This window comes from Dasypus novemcinctus, chromosome 15, assembly GCF_030445035.2.
Source record: "Dasypus novemcinctus isolate mDasNov1 chromosome 15, mDasNov1.1.hap2, whole genome shotgun sequence".
NCBI classification, from domain to species: domain Eukaryota; kingdom Metazoa; phylum Chordata; class Mammalia; order Cingulata; family Dasypodidae; genus Dasypus; species Dasypus novemcinctus.
In genome coordinates, this window is record NC_080687.1 from 48,086,354 (window position 1) to 48,110,603 (window position 24,250).

At 35.0% G+C, this 24,250-nt stretch overlaps 1 pseudogene; it reads left to right on the forward strand.

The window, feature by feature from the left end:
- Positions 1-6,305: 6,305 nt before the first annotated feature.
- On the forward strand, positions 6,306-6,931 carry LOC101421014 (receptor-binding cancer antigen expressed on SiSo cells pseudogene; annotated as a pseudogene).
- Positions 6,932-24,250: the final 17,319 nt, after the last annotated feature.

Genomic DNA, 24,250 nt, shown 5'->3' on the forward strand with positions numbered 1-24,250 from the left:
AGAGTAAAAAGAATGAAAAAATAAGTGTGCAAGTGACTCATGGGCTACCTACAGATATCTAATAAATGTGCAGTTGGAATCTGAGAAGAAAAGAATGGTAGATCTGAACAGAGGCAATACCTAATGGGAAAAATAGTCTTGAATATTTCAAAGCTGATGAAAGGTATCAAACCACAAATCCAGATAGAGGTGCAAACCCAGGAAAAAGCAGAGAATATTAAACTGGGACACATCTTAGAGAAAGTGGTGAAAAGCAAAATGAAAGATAAAAATCATAAAAGCAGTTAGAGAAATAGATATGATACTTTCAAAAAACCATGAAAGATTACATGTTAGAAATGATAGAATCCAGAAGTCAATGAAATAACACCTTCACAGTGCTGAAAGAGAATATCTACCAACCTAGATTTCTATATTTAGTGAAATATACTTTAAAAACAAAAACCAAATCAGGACATATTAAGGAAAAAAACAAATTTTTTCAGCAAATAGCATGCTTTTAAAAAAGTGAACTTTTCAGTAAAAAATGAATGAACTCAGATGTAAACATAAGAATTCTGAAGGAGTAAAGGACACAAGAAATAATAAATATGTGTATACGTATTAATATACATATCTGGCTGTGCAAAATACTACTTTTGTGGTCACGTATGTATTTATAAAATAATTGTGTGCATATATTTATAGTGTATACATGGGCAAAATAATTTCATGATAATGTATTGCAGAATTTAAAATATAAGGAGCACTAAAATGCATGAAAGCAATGTTCCAAAAGGCAGGTTGAAATATGGTTTTCTAAGGTTTAGTAGAATTGCAGAAGTGGTAGAAGTAATAATTTGTATTAGATTGTAAATAAGAAGCATGTTGTAATATCTAGTGTATCCATGTGTAAAATAATACAAGAATGTACAAGAATCTAAGACAGGGTAAAGTATTGAGAAATTAAAAATAACCTCTGCTCTTTTGCTCTGTGTGTGTATCCTTATAACAATATTACACTGGCTTAAAAATTAGAGTTTTTTTCTAGTTAGTTATATTGGTCAACTAATTGTTATGGGTTCAAAAAGATATGTTGAGTTTCTAATCCCCAGTACTTCAAATTGTGACTTCATTTGGAAATAGATTTTTGTAGATGTTATTAGTTAAGGAGGCAAAATGAGATTAGAGTAGAACTTTAATTCAATACAACTTGTGTCTGAGTAAGAGGAAATTTAGAGGCAGGCAGAGGAGAGAAAGCCATGTGACAACTGTGGTGAACAGCATGATTTGCCAGCAAGGCATCACCAGAAACCAGGAGACAGGCATGGAACATATTCTTTCCTATGACACCAAAAGAAGCACAGCTTTGCTGATGCCTTGATTTTGGACTTCTATCCTCCAGAACTATGAGGCAATAAAGTTCTGTTGTTGTAAGCTACCTAGTTTGTGGTACTTGATTACAGCAGTCCTAGGAAACTAAAAAAAAACTTATCAAATGTATTATTTTTCTTCATATTTTCTTGGCTATTGTTGGCTATTTGCATTTTGATAGAAATTTAGAGACATCATGACAACATCCATGCACATGTACTTACACACGCACACACACACACACAGTTAGAATTTGGGTGAAATTTCCTGAAATCTATAGATAAATTCAAATTCACACAACAATCACTAATAAACAGTTTATAAAATAAGGAAAATGTCCTATAAAAACATAAACATTTTAAAAGTAATTAACTTTTAATATGTATCATTTTTTCATAGCTTATATTGATTCTCTATTTTAATGCTCTTAGGCTTCCTGAAAACTATCCTCCTCCAAACCTAAATTTTCAAAAATTATATAATTTTTTTGATCATTTGTTATATTAATTTTTAAATCATGCTTTTCAGTATTGATTGGTCTTAAATCAAATATTTAATTAGATTTTTTCTGTCAGGTATTTTATCACATATTTTCCAGTCCATTTATTAATTGGATTGCCTGCCTTTTTATTGTGGAGTCATACGATCTCCTTATGTAGCATGGAAATCAAACCATGATCTAATATATGTGGTTTCCAAATATTTTCTCCCATTGAAAGGGTTGCCTTTTCACTTTCTTCACAAAGTCCTTTAAGTCACAAAAATATTTAAGTTTGAGGATGTCCCATTTATCTATGTTTTCTTTTGTTGTTCATGCTTTCAGTGTAAGTTTTAAGAATTCACCACCTACCACTAGTTCTTGAAGATGTTGCCCTAAATTTTCTTCTAGGAGTTTTATAGTTCTTTTATATTTAAGTCTTTGATCCATTTTGAGTTAAATTTTTGTATAAGGTGTGACATAGGGGTCCTCTTTGTTTTAGATTATGAATGTTCATTTATCCCAACACTGTTTGTTGAAATACTTTTCTGCTGTAGCTGGGTGGTTTTGATAGTCTTGTTAAAAATCATCTGACAATAGATGTGAGGGTGTGTTTCTAAACTATGAATTCAGTTCTTTTGGTCTATATGTCCATCTTTATGCCAGTACCATGCTGTTTTTACCAGCATGTAGGGAGATAATACGATTTAATGTTTGCAAGTGAGAGTCCTTGACTTTGTTCTTCCTTTTTAAAATGTTTCTGGCTATCTGGTTCCCTATTCCTCCAAATAAATTTTATAAGTGTTATTTCCATTTCTTTAAAAAAAAACACTTGGAATTTTTATCAGGATTGCATTGAATTTGTATATAAATTTTGGTAGAATTTAAATCTTTATGATGTTTAGTCTTCCAATCCATGAACATGGAATGTTCATCCATTTATTTTGCTCTTCTTTGATTTCTTTTATCAATACATTGTAGTTTTCTGAATATAAGTGCTTAACATCCTCGGTTAAGTTTATTCCTAAATATTTGATTCTTTCAGTTGCTACTGTAAATGGATTTATTTCTTAACTTTCTCCTCAGATTGCTCATAACTAGTGTATAAAAAATTACTGATTCTTGTATATTAATCTTGTATCCTGCCATTGTTGAACTCATTTAGTAGGTCTAGTAACTTTGTAGTAGATTTTTGGGGATTTCTAAATGTAGGAGCATATCATCTGCAAACAGCAGATGATATGCTTTCCTTTCCAATTTGATACTTACTGGTTCTTGTTTGTTTTTTTTTTTTTTCCTTTCCTTGCTAGATTGTTCTAGCTAGAACCTCTAGCACTATACTGAACAACATTAGTGAGAGTGGGCATCCTTATCTTTTTCCTGATCTCAGCAGTAAAGCTTTCAAGCTTTCACCATTAAGTTCAATATTAGCTGTGTTTTTTTCAAAAATGCCTTTTATCCTGTTGAGAAAGTTTCCTTCTATTCATATTTTTTAGTATTTTTATCAAGAAAGGACGCTGTCTTTGGTCAAATGCCTTTTCTGCATCAATTGTGATGATCATGTGTTTTCTTTCTTTCTTTCTTTCTTTCTTTCTTTCTTTCTTTCTTTCTTTCTTTCTTTCTTTCTTTCTTTCTTTCTTTCTTTCTTTCTTTCTTTTGTTCATTCGTTCTTTCTTCCTTCCTTCCTTTCTTTCTTCCTTTCTTTAAATTAAAGAAGCTTTAGAATACATAAATATTACATAAAAAATATAGGGGATTCACATTCACGTATACCACAACCCCATCCCTCACATACTTTACCCATTGACAACATCTTTCATTAATGTGGTACATTTATTACAATTGATGAACACACATTGAAGCATTGCTACTAACTATGGTCAGTAGTTTACTTATGCACTTTGCACTGTGCCATTTTATACATTTTGAAAAAAATGTATAATGGCCTCTATCCAGCATTGCAATGTCATGCAGAAATATTACAATCCCCAAATGCCCCAAGTTATACCTATTCTTCTCTCTCTCTCTTTTCAGGGAGTCTGGTGACTACTGCTTTTATATCAATGTTACAGGTTCTTTCATTACTAGTATAATAATGTCTACTTTAGTCCATAGTTGCATCCTCCCCTTATGTTTGTTCATTTCTCAATCTTGAGGATTTGGGGATAGTGATGCTCACTCTGCTTCTCATGAAAGTGGACTTAGATCTCATGGGGCAGTAGATAGAACTGTCTTGTTTGCAGTTGTAAATACTATGTTTTTGGGGGATGGGTGTTGTCCATTACCATCCTTTTGCTAGTCGTCCTGGGCAGAGTTGCCTGCAATTCAACTGAGATTCCATGCTCAACCTGCATATGAACAGCAAGAAGATTTTAATTCTCTGGGACAAATATTTAATGGGTATAGTGTTACTTATAGGTTCAAATAAAAGGGACAGAAGAGCCATGCAAAGGAAAATTATAAATAAGTCTAATTCTTATACACTGGGGGGATAGTTTATCTTTTATTCCAATATAAGGCCCACTGACAGGGTGTGAATTCCTCACTTTGAAGTTTATTAGCCATAAAGACTAATTTGCATTTAATATTTCCCCATTTTGGTCCAGGTATTTTTCCAAATGCATTGTTAGTTGGTGCTTGGTAATGGCCCTTGGTGCCAGAGAGTCTCATCCCCAGGATTCATTTCCCAGGCCAGGAGGAAGGTAGTGAGTTTATATACTGAGTTTGGCTTTAAGAGAGGCCACATTTGAGTAACAAGGAGGCTTTCAGGAGGTAACTCTTAGGCAATATTTAATACTAGTCTAAGTTTCAATTTCACAAGAAAAGGCCCATATTACAACCATCAATATCAAGGGCCTGGTGTTCTGGCCTGTTCTCCCTTGCTAGGCATTGCCCATGTACTCTAGAGATTCATGCTATGCTTTTAGAGAATGTTGCAAGACTTCTCAGGATGGGAATTCAGTATTCTTTCATTATTGTGTGGGTCTCCATGAACCAAGACAACACTGCATACCACTTGAAAACAGGCATATTCATAGAGGCATGCCCAGGTGCATTGCTCCCCAAACTCCCCCTACCACAATCATCCTGCACTAGGGATCCTCCTCTGCCACAGTTGCAATCCTTCTGCAATCCACAACTCCTCAAAAACAAAGACAAAAATAGAAATAAAAATATTAATTAAAAATAATTAAAATAGCAAATAAATTACAAAAGACAGATTGTTTTGCACTGTGTCTTTCATCAACATAAGATCTCTTATCTTTTATGTCCATGGCGATCTGTATGTTACCCCAGTGTGTTTTGTTTTTTTTTTTTTACTTTATTTTCAAAGCAGCTTTAAGTGTCAATGTAGCAGAAAAATCACATAAAAAATATAGGAGATTCCCATATACCTACCCCCTCCCCCTCTCACATTTTCCCCATTTTCCCCTATTATTAATGGCAACACCTCACATTTGTATGGTACATCTTTTACAATTAATGATCATATATTGAAGTATTGTCAGTAACGATGGTCAATGGTTTACATTATGGTTGATATTTTGCATCATACACTTTTATAGGTTTTAAAAAGATGCATAATGACCTATAGCCATCATTTCAAAATCATGCAGAATAATTCCAATCACCTAAAAATGCCCTATATTCCATCCTTTTTTCTGTCTCTCTCCCTTCAGAAACTGTTAACCACCAAGTTTCAATTTTTGAAAAATAAGATTCATAGTTAAATGCATTAATCTTGAGGGCTTGACATATTGGTCTGTTGTCTTAAATTAGATAATGCCTATGTTCTCAAGAAATTCTTGTCCCTCTAATTGAGAACACAGTAAGACTCCCTAGAATGGGAGCTTAATATGAACTTGTTTATTGTGTAGGTCTCCACCCACTGAGATAACACCATCTGACAAGATGAACATAGGTTTTGCCCATATTGATCATTGGTTCACCACTCTCTACTTCTTTTCTATCCCCTAATAACCCATATTCCAGACTCTAGCTCTGTGATTCTGCTCAATTTGCTTAGATCATATCAGTGAAGTCTTGTAATATTTGTCTTTCAGGGACTGGCTTACTTCACTCTACATAAGGTTTTCAAAAGTCACCCATGTTGTCACATGTGTCACACTATGAACACCAGTGTGCATATATCTGTTTGTATCCCTGCTTTCAATTCTTCTGGGTATATAACCAGCAGTGGTGTTGCCATATCATATGGCAGTTCTACAGTTAGCTTCTAGAGAAACAGCAAAAATAGCTTCGAAAGGAAAAGGGCCAGGGATGGGTTTCTCAAGGAGGGGGTGGCCATGGCAGCTGTGCCGAGGCAATGGTGGTGATTGAGTGTGTGCTGGCTTTGAATGAATGGTGCTGGCATTGAGGAGGCAACCTCTACCATACATGGAGCCTTGCCCGTGGCAGCTCAGAGCCTCCATCAGCTGGCTGGGAAAGGGAGGGACAAGTTTTAATTCCCGCCATGGCCATCACTCAATTCCAGTGATTTAAAATTTGTACCTACATAGCAACAATATTCTCATTACTGAAGAGATTAATATGCAGATCTGGCAGAGGATGGAAATTAAATGGAGACCAAATAACTTAACCAACTTCAGATGATTATTCTTCAGTCCCTAAGCAGGAGATGCTGAAGAGTGGACTTCCTGGGATGAAGATACACCCACAAGTGTATTGATCAAAGGAGGGAATGGGAATGTGGCAACACAACAAAATGCTTTGGAACAGCTGGAACCTGACTATTTTAAGGACAAGACACCAACTTTAAGAAAGACTCAGAAAAATGTTATTAAGAAGAGAGAACCATTAAATTTTGGCATTCCAATTGGAAGCACAGTTTTCTCTAGTAGATTAGCAGCTATGCCTTTTATTCATCAAACTCCTGAATTAGGTGATTTAGATAACTGGCAAGAAAATACCAATTCATGAAAGGAAGAAGAAGATACAACCTGGCAAGCAGAAAAAGTTGTGAGGCAGCAAAAAACTGCAGACAGAGAAAAGATAGCAGCAGAACAAGAAAGGAAGAAAATGGAAAAGGAAACACAGCTGCTAATGAAGAAAGAACAAAACAAAATTCTGCATCAATAGAGATCATCATGTGTTTTTTTTTTTTAAATTTGATTTGTTAATGTGATGTGCTACATTGATTGATTTTCTTATAATGAACCATCCTTGCACACCAGGGATGAAACCCATTGATGATGGTGTACCATTCATTTGATGTGTTGTTGAATATGTTACCAAGTATTTAGTTGAGGATTTTAGAATACAGGGTTATTAGAGAGATTGGTCTGAAGTTTTCCTTTCTTGTGGTATGTTTATTTGGCTTTGGTATTAGGGTGATGTTAACACCACAGAATGAGTTAGGTAATGTGCCCCCCACTCTATTTTTTTGGAAGAGTTTAAGCATGATTAGGATTAGTTAGTATTACTTGTGAAGCCATTTGGTTCTGGGCTTTTCATATTTGGGAGGTTGTTGATGATTAATTCAACCTCATTACTTGTGATTGGTCTACTGAGTTCATCAATTTCTTCTTTTATCAATGCAGGCTGCTTGTGGGTTTCCAGAAACATGTCCATTTCATTTAAAGTATCCATATTGTTAACATACAATTTTTCAAAGTATCTCCTCATTATACTCTATTTCGGTTTGATCAATGGTGATAGCCCGTCTCTCATTTTTTTTACTTTATGTATTTGCATCTACTCTCTTTTTTTCTTTCATAGTCTAGATAAGAGTTTGTCAATTTTTTTAATTCTCAAAGAATCAGCTTTTGGTTTTGTTAATATTTTCTAGGGTTTAAAAAAAATTCAGTTTCATTTAGACCTGCTAATCTTTATTATTTCCTTCATTCTGCTTGCTTTGGGATTAGTTTTTCTCTTTCTAGTTCACCCAGGTGTTCAGTTTGGTCTTCAATTTAATGTTTTTCTTCTTTTATAATATATGCATTTATAGCTATAAATTTCCATCTCAACACTTCTTTTGCTGCATCCCATAGGTTTTCATATGTGATGTTCTCATTTTCATTCATTTCAAGGTAGCTACTGATTTCTTTTGCACTTTCTTTACCTACTGATTGTCTAAGAGCGTGTTGTTTAATTTCCATATCTTTATGCCTTTTCTGCCTCTCTTCCCCTTATTGATTTCCAGCTTCATTCCATTGAGCTCAGAATAATTACTTTATATAATTTCAATCTTTCTGAATTTTTTGATACTTATTCTGTGATATAGAACTGGTCTATCATAGTGGATGATCCATGTGTGTTTGAGAAGACTTTATATCCTGCTGTCTTTCAGTGTAACGTTCTGTATATGTCTTAATTAGGTCTAGAATTTCTAACAATTATTTTAGTTTTCTATTATTGTATTAACCCTCTATCAAGCAGCTCTGTCTAATGGTGATAATGCTGTATTAAAGTCAACCACTGTAATTGCAAAGGCATCTATTTCTCTACACTTTTCCAAAATGTGCTCGTGTATTTAGGGCACCCAATTAGACACACAAATATTTATGATTGCTCATTTTTCTTGATAGATTATCCCTTTTATTAAATATATAATGTCCTTCCTTGCCTCATACAAAAGTTTTACATTTAAAGTATATTTTATAGTAGTCTAGCTACTCCCAACCTTTTTTTTTTGTTTATTGTTTGCATGTAAAATCATTTTCCAACCATTCGCTTGCAAACTCATTCCATCCATGCATCTAAAGTGAATTTCTTGTAGATATAGATGGTCATATTTCCTTATATATTCTCCCAATCTTTTGGTTGGAGAGTTTAATCCATTAACATTAAATGTTATAACTGTCAAGTTAGTACTTACATTAGCCATTTTACTTAGGTATATATATGTCATGTTTTGTTTTTATTTCTTTTTATCTTTAGTTTTTCTTACTAACATTATTCCTTTCTACATGCTCTTCCAACCCTCTCTCTTCTATTTTTTTCCTTTCAACCTGCATAACTCCCTTTATTTCTTGAAGGGCAGGTTTCTTGTTGACAAACTATTTCTGTTTATCTGTGAATATTTTGAACTCTCCCTTAATTTTGAATGCCAGTTTTCCTGGATACAGAATTCTTGGCTGGCAGGGTTTTTTTCTTTCTGTTGGTACCTTAACTATTTCATCCCACTGCCTTATTTTCTCCATGATTTCAGATTAGAAGTCAGCACTTAATCTTATTAAGCTTCCCTTGTATGTGATAGAACTCTTTTCTTTTGCTGCTCTCAGTATTTCTCTTTGTCTTGAGTGCTTGGCAATTTGACAAGTATATGTCTCAGGGTAGGCCTGTTAGAATATATACTGTTTGGCATGTGCTGCATTTCCTGGGCATGTATATCTATGTCCCTCAAAAGAGTTGGGAAATTTTCAACCATTATTTCCTCCAACACTTCTTCTGCCTCTTTCCCTTCCTCTCCCTCTGGAATGCCTAAAATTCATATGTTTGTGTCTTTCATGTTCCTATTCAATTCCTTGGGTTGCTGCTGTAATTTTTTTCTATTTTTTATCTATCTATTCTACTATCTTTGTTTATGTGTCTTCAGTGTGTTTTTTATTTTTGGCATTGTGCCAGTTATCATGATCAGATCCATTGTTATTTTATGCATGTTCATTATTTCTTCTGTATGCTCCCTCAATGTCTTCTTAATATCCTTAATATCTTACTTCACTTCATTAATTTGATTCATGATATTAGTTTGGAAATCCTTGATTAGTTGTTCCACATTGTACATCTCCTCCTGTTTTTAAGTTTGGTCATAAGACTGGGCCATGTCTTCCTGTGTCTTAGTATGGCTTGTAATTTTTTGCTGGTGTCTAGGCATCTGTTTATCTTGATAGTCTTATACAGATGGTTAGCTTCTCTTTCTACTATAGGGTTTTATTTTGTTTCTTTCTGTGCTAAAGTTCCTCTTTAACACTTGGTTCCTCTTGTTATCTATTCTTGTAATTGCCTGTGTTTCCCTAAAAAAATACATTTAGACCATAGAAAAGGAAAGACAGAGGAAAAAAAAAGAATACTATTTGAATAATAATTTTTTAAAAGATAGAAAAGGAAGCCCTAAGGGTGCCAGGGGAAAATAAGTAATATGAGAGAAAATCTTTAAAAATACAAAGAAATAAGATTAAATAGGGTGGAATAAAAATTATGAAACAAGAAAAAAATAGAATAAAATAAGACTAGAAGAATGTGAAAAGAAGAACAAAAAATTACAGACCAAACAAGAGAAGGTGGAATGTAAGTAAAGCAATGGAGGAGGTGGGAAAAGGAAAGAAAATAAAGAAACTAAGGATAAAAATTTAAAAATAAACAACAAAAACAACTCAGGAAAAATATGTTTCCCTCTTAGGCCAATAATAACTCTTTCAGGCTGCTAGTGCTCATCAATTAATCACTCTGCAGCCTGTTCTACCAGTCAGCAACCCAGTTTTAGAGAATGAAATAAAGATAAAAATAATAATAATAGTAATAAATATAAAATTCCAGATCAAAAAACCTAAAGAAAAAAAATCTCAGTCTTTAAATTCCAAATCACAAGATCCCAGCTTGGTCACTCTCTGATTCCCTTCTCTTAGGAGGGGGATTGAACCAGGGACGGACCTAGTATATGTGAAGCAGGTGTTCATTCCCTGAGTTACACTCTCCTCCACAGGGTACATAGGCTTTTAAAAGCTGATCTGTCTCTCCCTGCCCTCTGTCCCATCAGGCAAATTGGGCTTCTAACCTTTTCCTGGCTAATTCTCCTGGCTTCCTTCTCTCCTGGGCTGTTAAATACCTATCAGTCTGCCTCCTCACTGAACCTAGTTCCTCTCTCCCCTAGGGCAGTCAATGTGACAGGCTGCCCAATTCAATCCACCTGCCCCCTCCCTGGGGCTGCTTTAGAAAGACTTGTGGAAAGTCTTACTGTCTGATGACTTGAACCCATGCTTCCTGCAGGCTAAACCAACAGACTTGTTGAGAGAGTTGTATGAACAAAACCCCAATCTGCTTGCCCAATCTCCTCCCCATTATACTACTCTCTCTCTGATTTTGCTGGGTGCTTGTCCCTCACCTATTTGCCCTTCAACTTCCCCAAAGATGAGTGTCTTTCAAACTTTACTTGCTGGACTGGCCACAGCTGAAAATCCAAGCAGGATTAGCTGGTCAATCTAATTGAAGAGAAATCACTCTCTGTCCGCCACCAGACCACTCTTCCTCCAAGAGAAGAGGACCTGCTTTCTGCACTAGTTGGCTGTACTGAGCCCAGGGTTTTACCAAGCGTATGCTACTTAAGGGTAGTGAATTTGTGCCCTTCCCAGCCACAGGGGCAAGTAACTCATGGTTCTCATTTGGCCTCTTTGTCTCTCTGTCACTCTCTTTCCTGGGTGATAACACAGCACTCTCCAAGTCTGAAGATGCCCAAAGCACTCCCTCAGATAGCTTTTGCCCTTGCTCTGTTGTTTTTATGGGAGAGTTGAGCTTTGCCTAGCTACTCTGGTGCTGTTTTCCTTGTGTATTGCCCTTTCATTAGTATATACTCTCCTTCCTTGCCTCTAATAACAGCTTTACTTATAAGTCTATTTTATCTAAGTAGAGCTATTCTGGATTTTATTTTATTTTATTTTATTTTGGTTAGTGTGTGTGTGGAATATCTTTTTTCAGGCTTTCACTTTCAATCTATTTGTATCCTTGGATCTAAGGTAAGTGTCTTATAGACAGCATAGAGATGGCTCGTATTTTCTTATCCATTCTGCCAGTCTGTGTCTTTTGACTGGGGAGTTCAATTCATTAACATTCAATGTTGTTATTGTAAAGTCAGTTCTTACTTCACCCATTTTGACCTTTGGTTTTAATTTGCCACATCTTATTTTCACCACTCTTGTACTTTTAGTTACTTTTACTGATATACTTTTCATTTCTAGACTCTACACAAAGCCTCTTTTTCCTGTCTTTTTTTCCCCAAGGTGTAGCACTCTGTAGCAGTTTGATATTATTGATAAATTCCAAAAAGAAATATTGGATTATGTTTGTAATCTGTTCTGTACCTGGGCATGACTGAGTTATGATTAGGGCTTTCATTTGGTCACATTATTGGTGGGTGGAGACTCACAGATAAAAGGTACAGAGTTGAGGGTTCTTAATATTGGAGTTTTGATGTTGGAGTTTGATGCTGAAGTCTTAAGCTGGAGCCCCAAGGAAAGAGACATAGCCATTCACCTGATAGTCTACAGCTGAACTTGTGGAGAAAACAGGAGCTGAGCCCAGAGAAACTCAGAAAGCCTGAACCCTAACAGACATTGGCAGCCATCTTGCTCCAACACATGAAAATAGACTTAGGTGAGGGAGTAACATGCTTTAGGGCCTGGTACCTGTAAGCTCCTACCACTAATAAACACTCTTTATAAAAAACAATTAATTTCTGGTATTCTGCATCAGCACCCCTTTGGCTGACTCATACATCCTCTAGCATTTCCTGCAAAGCTGGTCTCTTAGATACAAACTCTCTGTTTCTTTACTTTATCTGTTCTTTTGCATGTTCACTTTCAGAGGCCATGTCTTCAAACTCACTGATCCTTTCTTCTGCCTCTTCAAATTTGCTCTTATATGTCTGGAGTTTGTCTTTAATTTGTTCATAAGATATGCTATAGGATTTTAAAAAAATATATTGTTAATGTATGTACAATCTAACATTTCCCATTTTGGTCACAGTCAAATATATATTTCATTGCTCTTAATTACATTCCCAATTTGTGCTATCATCACCACCATCCATTACCAAAACATTTCTATCATTCCAAAGAGGACCCCTGTATATATTGAGCTTTATCTTCCCATTCCTTATGCCTGCCCTGCACATTGGGAACCTATGTTTTAGGGTCTGACTCTAAAAGTGTGCTTATTCTAATTATATAAAATCAGTGGTTTCATAAAATGTTTTTTTTAGATTTGACTTATTTCACTCAACATGATGTCTTTGGGGTTCATCCATCTTGTCACATGTGTAAGGACTTCCTTTTTTACAGCTGAATAATATTCCAATGACATTCCAAATTTTTAAAATCTATTCTTTAGTTAATGGATGGTTTGGTTATTTCCATCTTTTTGTAATTGTCAGTAATGCTCTTATGAACAATAGTGTGCAAATATCTGTTCAAGTCACTCCATACAATTTTTGGGGTATATACCTAGTACTGGGATTGCCAGATCATACAGTAGTTCTTTGATTTCTGAGGAATTCCAAACTGCCTTCCACAGTGGCTTCACTATTTTCCATTGCCAACAGCAATGAATGAGTCCATATTTTTCCACATCATCTAAACACTTGAAATTTTCTATATTTCTTATTGAGCATCTTTTCATGTGTCTTCTGACCATTTGTATATCTTCTCTGAAGAAATGTCAGTTCATGTTTTGCCCATTTTTAAATTAGGCTATTTGCCTTTTTGTCATTATGTTAAAGGATTTATTTATGGTTTCTGGATATTAAAATTTTCTTGCATTTGTAGTTTCCAAATATTTCTCCCACTGTGTTGGTTGTCATTTTACTTTCATGATAAAGTTATTTGAGGCACAGAATTTTAAAATTTCGATGCAATCTTATTTATCTATTTTTTTGTTTTGTTGTTTTTGCTTTGAGTGTAAAGTCTAAGAAACCATTGTTTAACACAAATTCTGAAAATTCTTCTCTAGTTCTCTTCTGGGAGTTTAATAGTTCTGACTCTCATCTGTAGGTTTTTCACCATTAGGCAGATGATAGCTATGGGTTTTTCATGTATTTCCTTTATCATGTTTCAGAAGTTCCCTTCTATATTTGGTGTTCTAAGTATTTTTATGAAGAAGTGGTGCTGGATGATGTCAAATGCCTCTTCTGCATCACTTGAGATGATCATGTGTTCTTTTCTTTTCTCTTCATTTTGTTAATGTCATGTATTACATAAACTGATTTTCTTATGTTGAACCACCTTGCATATCAGGGATAAATCACACTAGATCATGATATACAATTCTTTCAGTGTGCTGTGGGATGCTGTTTGCTAGTATTTTGTTGAAGGTTTTTGCATCTATTTTGATAAGATATTGGTCTGTAGTTTTATTTTTGTGTGTGTGTTATCTTTATTTGGCTTTAGTTCAATGGCAATGTTGCCTTGTAGAATTAATTAGAGAGTGTTCTCCTAAAAATTTTTAAGAAGATATTGAGCAGAATTGAATTTAAATCTACTGGAATTTTTGTGTAGAATTTCCCAGGAAATCTATCAGGTCCTAGGCTTTACTTTGTTAGGAAGTTTTTGACTACTCATTCAGTCTCTTTAGTTAAATGGTTGAGATTTTCTATTTCTTCTTGAGTCCAAATAGGTAGATTGCATGTTTCTAAGAATTTGCCCATTTTATCTAGATTTTCTAAATTATTGGCATACAGTTATTCATTGTATCCTCTTATATTCATTTTTATTTCAGCAAGGTCAGTAGTAATGTCCATTTCATTTCTGCTTTCCATTATTTGTAATTTTTTCTTTGTCAGGCTAGCTAATATTTTGTCAGTTTTATTGGTCTTTTCAAAGAAGTAACTTTAGCTGTGTAGATTCACTCTATTTTTGTTTTCTATTTAATTTATCTCAAGCTCTAACTTTAGTTTACATCCTTTATGATCTCTTTGGCTCTCTTTGGGTTTAGTTTTGTTTTACTTTTCTTAGTTCTGCCAGGATTTATGATTTAAAGCTATAAATTTGCCTTTCAGCACATCTTACCCTGAATCCCAAAACTTATGTTACATATTTTCATTTTCATTCACCTCAAGATATTTCCTAATTTTGATTGTGATTTTCTCTTTAAGTCATTGGTGTTTAAGAGTATGTTTAATTTCCACATATTTGTGATTTTTCCATTTCTCCTTCTGTTTCTGGCTTCATTCTGTGGCAACCAGAGAATATACACTGCATGATTTCAATATTTTTTTTAAATTATTGAGTCTTGGTTTGTGACTTAACATATGATCTATCCTGAAGAATGATCCATGTGCACTTGAAAAAATATGTATTCCTTTTTTTTGTTTGTTGAATTGTCCTATGTATGTCTATAAAGTCTAGTTGATTTAGAGTATCATTCAAGTCTTGTATTTCTTTACTGATCTTCAGACTAAATGTTCTATCCATTGTTGAAAGTGGTGTATTAAAGTCATCTATTGTTAATGTAGATCCATCAGTTTTTTCCCTTCTACTCTATCAGTATTTGCTTCAGATATTTTAGGACTCTACCGTTCGGTGCATATATATTTATAATTATTACATTTTTGTTGACTTGTCCCATATCGGTATATAATATACATATCAGTATATAATGACTATTTTGTCCCTCATAACTGCTTCTAACTTAAAATCTATTTTATCTGGTATTATTATAGCTACCCCAGATTTCCTTTTGTTACTACTTGCATGGTATATATTTTTTTTAAGCTCTCACTTTCAACCTACTTGTATCTTTGAGTTTAAGGTGAAACTAGCAGACAGCATATAATTGGGTCATGTGTTTTAATTCATTCTGCCAATCTCTGTCTTTGGCTAGAAAGTTTAATATACTTATACTTAAAGTTACCACTGATAATGTAGGACTTTCTCCTGCCTTTTGCTATTAGCCTTTCTATGTTTTATGCCTTTTTGATCCTCAATTTTTCCATTAATGCCTATTTTATTATCTTTCATTTTTTTTGTGTTCTACTGTATTGAGTGGCTTCTCTTTTCTATCTAGATATATTTGTCATCTATTTACTTTATGGTTACAATAGGTTTAAGATTTAACATCCTAAATATATAGCAATCATATTTGTTTTGATAACAACTGCTGAAAGAGATACCATGACATTGTTTGCCTTAACAGTGGGAATTTATCAGTTCACAACTTTGTAGCTGAAACAAATGTCCAAATCAAGACATCATCAAAGCAATTCTTTCTTCTGGAAGATTGGCTGCTGGCAATCCTTTACTCCTCTGCCACATGGCAAGGCATATGTTGGCATTTGCTGGTCTCACCCTTCTTGCTTTAGTGGCTTTCTCTCTGTATGTATTCATTCCATTTATAAAGGACTCTAGTAAGAAGATTAAGACTGGAGAGTATGGGCCATGATGTGAACCATTGTCTATGAGGTGCAGAGGTGCCCAAAGATGTACTTACCAAATCCAATGGATGTGTCATGATGATGGGAACGAGTGTTGTTGGGGGGGGGAAAGAGGGGGTGGGGGGGGGTGGGGTTGAATGGGACTTCACATATATATTTTTAATGTAATATTATTACAAAGTCAATTAAAAAAAAAAAAGACTGTATGTGATGGGTCATGCCTTACCTGAAGTAGTCTTACCAAAAAGTACTATTTTAAATGATTCCACACCCAGTGGAATGTCTTTCTGGGGTACTTACAGATTCAAACCACCATACCAGCTTAAGTTTAGCAGCATACACAAATACTTTTCCCGTACCCTTCTCTCCCCCTACCTTTTTTTTTTTTGTATTTGTTACCACTCATATCTTTGTACATTGTATGTCCAAAACCATAGATTTATCATTACTTTTAGGTATTTGCATTTTTGCACCTGTAGGAAATAAGAAGAGTTACATACCAATCAATAAACTATAACAATACTGGCATTTATAATTAGCCATATGATCATCTTTACTGTTGTGGGAAACTGGCTAACCTGTTCCTTATTTTAAATGTTACACCTGTTCTATTGTAGATGTTGCAGCTGTTAGATATTGCAGTTATTCCCTATTATTGTAGATGATGTTGCAGTCCTAATAGCAAACAGCTGCTTTGTAGTTTCCAATAAATACGAGGTGGAAACTAGGGTTGAGGGTCTCTCAGTTCCAGAAGCTGTGAGCCCCCTGGTTCCATCCTTGGTTCCTCTCTCATGTTTCTCTTTGTCTGCTATTTCTGTAAGTTCTGCATCACCTTCTCTTGGAGCAAATCTATTGCTGAATTGGTTCTCAGCACTTTACTGTGGGTCTTTATTTCTTAAGACTGCTTTGAACCACTATCTAGTGTCCTTTCTTTTCAGTCTGAAGAACTCCCTTTAACATTGCCTATAAGGCCGGTCTAATGATGAGTTACCCAAGCTTTTGTTTATTTGGGAATGTCCTAATCCCTTCCTCATTTTTGAAAAAAAGTCTCATCTCACGGGATATAATATTCTTGGATGGCAATTGTTTTATTTCAGCACTTTAAGAATTTCCACCTATTACCTTCTTGCCTCCATCATTTCTGTAAGAAATCAGCACTCAATCTAATTGAAACCCCCTTGTACATAACATAATGCTTTTCTCTTGAAGCATTCAGAACATTACCCTTGCCCTTTGCATTTTATAGTGTACCAGTATATGGTGGGGTGTATTCTCCTAGCTTCTTGTATGTGCATATTCCTATCTTTTTGTTAAGTTTGAAGAGTTTTCTGTCATTACTTCTTTGGCTATTCCTACTGATCTTCTATTTCTTTCTTCTCCTTCTGGGACTCCTATAATGTGTATATTTGTCTACTTGATGGTGCCCCCAATGTATCTTAGGCTATTTTCATTTTTTACAATTCTTTTTTATTTCTGCTTTTCAGCCTCACTCATAATAAGTGTGATGTCTTTGAATTCACTGATTCTTTCTTCTCCTAGCTTCAATCTTCTCATAATATCCTCCTTTAATTTTTCATTTCTGTCTGCGTTGTTTTCAACTTTAGTAATTTTTATTGCATTTTAAAAGTTCTATCTCTTTTTCTATATTCTCATACCACTCACTCTTTGTTTCCTGACATCCTTTGGTTCATTCTCTGTATTTTCCTTATTCTCCTTGATTATTTTTAAGATCATTTTTTAAAAGGCTTTGTTTTGTATGTTTATGTTCTGATCTTCACTGGCATTTTCTGGGTTTTTATCACCTTCCTTTGAATGGATCATCATTTCCTGTTTCTTTGTCTTGTATTATTGTTGCATAATCTATATTTTGGTCAGTGTTTTTCAGCTGAAATAAGGACAGGACCAACAGAGGGAGTGCAGACTGGCTCCAAAGTGCCTGGGGAGGGGAACAGGAAGGATGCCATATGCTTCTACTGTGACTCCATAAAGCTGAGCTTTCTTGGCCTGCCCAAAAATTGAAGCTCATTGACTAACTGTCTCCTGGCATCAAGAGGAAGCATATTCTGCCTTTAAATCTTCTCCATCATGGCTTTTGTTTGGGGGGCATTGAAACAAAGGCCACCCGCAGATCTGGTACTCCAGCAGTCTGAAGTTGCTAATCAAAGCCAAGATCAATGATCGGCCATGCCCACTCCTGCTCTTAGAGAAGAGGACTTTTATGACCCTTTCCTTCACTAATGAGCCAACCAGGGGCTGGACCCCACAGTCACCTGCTGCAAAAATGAAGGTATGGTACCAGTAGCTTTATGTGGAGAAAGCAAATTTATTGCTTTATCATATTATATCAGTTTTCCCCCCTGCTCTTCTCTGGATGCTGTACAGTGTTCTTCTGGGTTCTGGAGTTTCAAATTATTTGTTTTAGACAGTTTTTTTCTGTTTAATAGCTGCTGGTAGAAGGACAGAGCCTAGGAATTCCCTACTCTACCACCTTCTCTCAGTATTCTTAAGATATTTCCCATTTAATATGTTGTTAATTCTTTCACTTTTATTTGTCTTGTATTGAGAGATATTTAAGTCTTAGAATTGCGGAGTTCCATCTATTTATTCTACATTTCTGCTAAATTTTACATTAATTTATACTTAGATTTACCTTTACTGATTACATTCAGTATTATATTAAATATTTATTTAAAACTTCATTATGTCATCTCTAGTTACATGACATGAAAATTTGACAAATATATGGCTTATGTTAACATTTAAATATTTGATTAAATTTTTCTTATAATAAGCAAAATTTCTTGTTTCTAAATACTACTCTGAATATTTCAAAAACTATACACCCATGTCCCCAGAAAAAGGATAATTTTTACACAATTTTAGGATGTTAACAGAACCTATATTGACCAGTTGTGAACTGATTTCCATGCAATGCAAATTCAGAATCCATGTTACAAATGAAAAACTGAGACCCATGTATTAAAGAAATTGAGACCCATTTATGAATAGCTACTTTAAGCCAATATTTACCCAAGGGTCCTTTCTAGAAAAAATAATGTTTACAGGTCAGGCCAAATATAGCACACAGTGACTCCATACTAAAGAGCTGTTTCTAATTTGGTCTTTATCCATTATAAACCCCATTTAGGAGAAACTATACTAGCATATTAAATCTCATAACGCATGCTGTAATTTCACATGTAAATTTTTATTTTGCACAATTTTGTGAATTAGGAAGAATGATATTGTTGTTTCTCTTCAACAGGAAAGAAGTAGAGGCTTGAAACTTAACAGAACTACAGATGATTAACTAGTAAATGCAAAAGGCCTGACTCAAATTTGGTCTTCTGATTCCATCTTAAATTCTCTCTCCTATACTTGTGGATCCTAAATGCTAATCTATTGACTGGTACTGACCATATAAAAATTTTACCCACCCACACTGAAAAGAGAAAAATAATAAAATGAAGGTTCCATAACACTGAATATATATTTTCAGAAGTTCTCTATATTTTAAGATTGTGCATTTTTTATTTTTGTGGAGTTGTACATAATTTCCATTATTAAATGATATGTACAGTAAATTATATGTAGATATGAATTAGCATGTGTGTATCTGTGTGTGTGTATAAAAGTACATCTAACTATTTTAATGACAAAAGTGTTGCCAACCTTAGACCTAGGACTAGGTTTATTTACTAATTTATAAAACACCAAATTCTGAGTACTACCTTCTATGCCACAGATGTTTAAAATTCAGTCACTTAACATTGGCTTAATTGGATTATTACCATATCTGCTTTTCTCTCTCTTTACAAAAATACTATGTATCAATTTGACTTAGCTTAATTAAATTTGTTATATAATTTAATGCACAATATTTTCCCAGGAAGTCTAGAAATCCTAAAAATTTGAAATGATCTTGTATTAACCCTCAGTGATTTTAAGTTGAAGTAATAAGCCATGTAATATAATAATTAACTCCCTAGTACCTACTCAAGGGAGACTTTAGCCAAATAGTTCCTACAATTTATAGATGATACTTAATTCATCCATTTTTCTGAGTCAGTCATTCTTCAATTTCAAGCTATTGCCAGTAAAATCAAATCGTATTTTGATTATTTTACATTTTTTTTATCTATTCAGAAAACATTCACAAATAAGAATATAGAGATGTTGTGTACCCCTGCTTTGGGCAGATTAAATGTGTGCGTGTGTGGTGTCTAGATTCAGTAATTTTTGGGTAGTTTTCTATATTTAATGTTTGAAGAGTAGTTTCAAGAGTACTTTTTATATTATAAATCTGCTTTTATTAAATTAATAATTATTTATTGAGAATCAGAAAAGTGATTAAGAACCTATGATAGTCCATTTGTAAATTTTTCTTTCTTCTTCTCTTACATCTGTCTGTTTTCTTGCTGCTGTTTCAGCAACTGCTTAAATATTAACAGGTGGGAGCAATCAGCTTCACTCTATTGTAACATTTACTTACTCATGCAATAAAATCCAGTGCTTTTGATTGGTAGATTGTCTCCACTTTAATTTACTGATATATTCACAGTGGACTATAACTTGTGTTTCTTAAAAAGCACAATTCTGCTTTACTTCAAATTTTTTTATTCAATTGTCTTTTTAAAAAGTACATAGAGCACAAAAAATATTACATTAAAAATATAAGAGGTTCCCATATACCCCACACCCTACCCCACTCCTCCCACATGACCAACCTCTTTCATCATTGTGGCACATTCTTTGCATTTGGTGAATACATTTTGTAGTAATACTGCACAACATGGATTATAGTTTACATTGTAGTTTACATGCTCCCCCACCACATTCAATGAGTTATGGCAGGATATATAATGTTCAGCATCTGTTCCTGCAATATCATTTAGGACAACTGAAAGTCCCCAAAATGCCCCCACATCACATCTCTTCTTCCTTATCCTTGCCCTCGGTAACTACCCTGGCCACTGTCTCCACATCAATGATACAGTTTCTTCAATTGCTAGAGTCACAATAGTTCTATAGTAAAATACCAGTAAGTCCACACTAATCCATATTTTATTCCTCCATCCTGTGGACCCTGGGATGGTGATGTCCACTCCACCTCTAAATCAAGAGGGGTCTTTGATTCCATATGGTTGATGGATGTGATTCTCTTGCTTGCAGTTGTAGGCACTCTTGGTTCCCTGGTGTGGTAGTTGACCATCTTCACCTCCCTGTTAGCTGACCTGGGCAAGTCTAATAAACTGGAGAGTAGAATTTGCAACTCTGCTGAGGCTCAGGGCCCATCTGGCATGACCAGTCCACAGATTCAAGTTTCCTGAGTATACACCAACTCCAGTGTCAACCACATGTTCAGTAAAAGGGACAGAAGAGGCATATATGAAAAGGTCACATCTGAGTCCAACTCAATCACACACAGGAAAACAAATTAAAATGTAGGGCCCACTGAAAAGGGACTGAACTCCATAGTAATCTTGCATGACCACAGAACCTGTGTGTCTCCATAGCCCTCAGGAGCACCAGTACCTGGGATTGTATCTACTTTGGCTGTCTCTTGGATCCTGCTGAGATGTGCATAAGCACGACCCCTCTGATGACCTCCCAAATATTTTTTGAAGATTCTTAGCCATATCAACTCATTTGTCTTTACCATTATCCCCCTTTTATTTGAGGACTTTTTCTAGTTGCATTACCAGCTAGTGATTCGTAGTAATCCCTTGGCTACAGAGAGGCTCATTCCTGGGAGTCATGTCCCATGCTGGGGGGAAGGTAATGCATTTATATTCTGAGTTTGGCTTAGAGAGTGGCCACCTTTGAGCAACAAGAGGCTCTCAGGAGGTAACTCTTAGGCACCCTGAAGCTCTAGGCCTAGTTCAAATTTCAGGCACACAGGCTCATACACATAATCACCAATATCAAGGGCTCATCATTGGATCATCCTTCTTCACTGGTGTTTGCCTTTGCTCTTGGGGGGTTGTTGCTGTTCCATTTGGGGAATGTTACAGAGCTCCCCTGGCTAGGAACTCAGCATTCTCTCTGTTGTCATTTGTAAGTGTAACTACTATGAAAATACCCAATGAATATTTGAACATTTTTATATACCCTATATACATGCCCTGGGAACTTCCTCCCAACCATGTGTCCCCATCAATAACACCCCACTCCAGTGTTCTTCTCCTGCCATTGTTGAACCCCTCTGTGGTCCAAAACATTTTCAAAAATGAAGCCTAATATATTGCCAAATTCACTTAGTAAGAAAATGAAATAATAATAATAGGCTTAAAGATTAGAACAAGAATACATTCTAATTTAAAAAAAAACTAAAATGAAATTAAAAATAAATTGGGATATTAATAAATGAAAAATATCATAAAACTTTATTTTTGATGTTTTGCCTTTCATCACTGTAATAGGTGTTGCCCTATTTTTACAGTGGGAAGGCTATTTCTTTCATTCCTTCCTCAGTGTCTACATCGTTTTTTTTAATTTTTAATTTTGCCTTGAAAAAAGGTTTAGATCACAGTAAAGCCACCTGTACAACATAGGGGACTCCCATATATCCAGCATCAGACCCTTTTCCCTCTTCCCCAGCAATGATCTTTTTACATGTTCATGTTATATTTGCTGTAGCTAATGTACAAATATTGAAACACAGCTACCAAACATGGTTCCATTTTGGTTTATATTATGGCTTATATTTTAGACTGTATAATTTTCTAAATTTTTTGTTACATTGTGGTTTACATTTTGGCCTATAGACTTTTATACATTTTTGGTGAAATTTAACATGTACTACATCCTTCATTGCATGATCTTGCGGAACACTTCCATACCCCACAGTTACCCTGCTTCCATCTATTCTATACTTCTCTTCCCCCTCCCCTCATGGCCCACAGTCACCTTCAAGCTTCACTGCTTAAAGCACCAGATTGACAGATACTTGCAACAATGCTGAGGACTTAATACACTAGACTGTCCTCTTCCTTTGGGAGCCACTTATTCTTTTGAGAGACACAATTCCTTATGTTTGAGAACATCAGGCCTCCCCAGGATGGGGGTACATCTTCCCACTTATTGTATGGGTCTCCACCCAATGATATAACACACTATTACAAGATGAGCACTCACACAGTCCCTAGAAGTCTGCACCTGTCCCAGAGACCCCCCCCCCCCCTTAAGCACCTTAAAACAAGTAACCCTTCCTTATATTTTCTAAAGAGTTTTCTCATCATTATAGTTTTAACCACATACTGGACAATCTCCCATGTTCATCTTTCCCCCCCAACATTTCCCCCAATTCCTTGGGCCACCTGGCCCATCCTCCCAACCCTAGCCCCCCTCAAATGTGCAAGCCCCACCCAATAATATCCCTATATTCCCATCTTATCCCTTCCCTAAAACTACTTACCTCCACTTTATCATAGATTTCACCCATGTAGATAGCGCACAATCTTCCTCTACCCCTCCCCCCCAATTCCTTTAAGCCTATTATCCAGTCTCTAGCTCTCTGAGACAGCTTGGTTTGTTTATTTCATATCAGAGAGGTCATGTAGTATTTGTCCTTTAGTGACTGGCTTGCTGCACTCAACATAAGGTCCCCAAGGTTGTACTATATTCCTTCTTATAGCTGAGTAGTATGCCATTGTGTGTGTGTATATACACACCACATTTTGTTTATCCATTCATCTGTTGATGGGCATTTGGTTTGATTCCAAATTTTGGCAATAGTGAATAATGCCACTATGAACATTGTTGTGCGTAAGTTAGTTTGTAGAAACTTAAAGTGTACAGAGTTTCTATCTGGAACAATGGAAATGTTTTGGTAATTGATGGTGGTTCAATGGAAGCACAGCATTGTTAACGTAATTAACAGCAATAAAATATATATCTGACTGTGGTTAAAAGGGGATATGCCAGGTTGTATATATGGTAATAGAATATTTTGTTTAAATCCATCAAATTTCTGTGCATAAACAGTGGACCCTATGTTAAATCGTGGACTATAGGTAATAGTACAATTATAAAAATATGCTTTCATTTATTGTAACACTTTTAGCAAATCAATGCCAGGTATAAATAATAGGGTGGAATATGTGAATCCTATATTTTATGAATGTTTGCTCTACAAAACCAGAATTTCTCTAATAAAAATAATAATTATAATGGGGGAAGTGGTTTCAGAAATAAAAATCACTTTGCCTGAAAATTACTTGAAAATAATTTTGACTTCCTTTTTGTAGAATAACTTAAAAATGTGTTTTTAATTTCAACAATATAAAAGTAATTCCTGTGTAAGAAATGATGAGTAA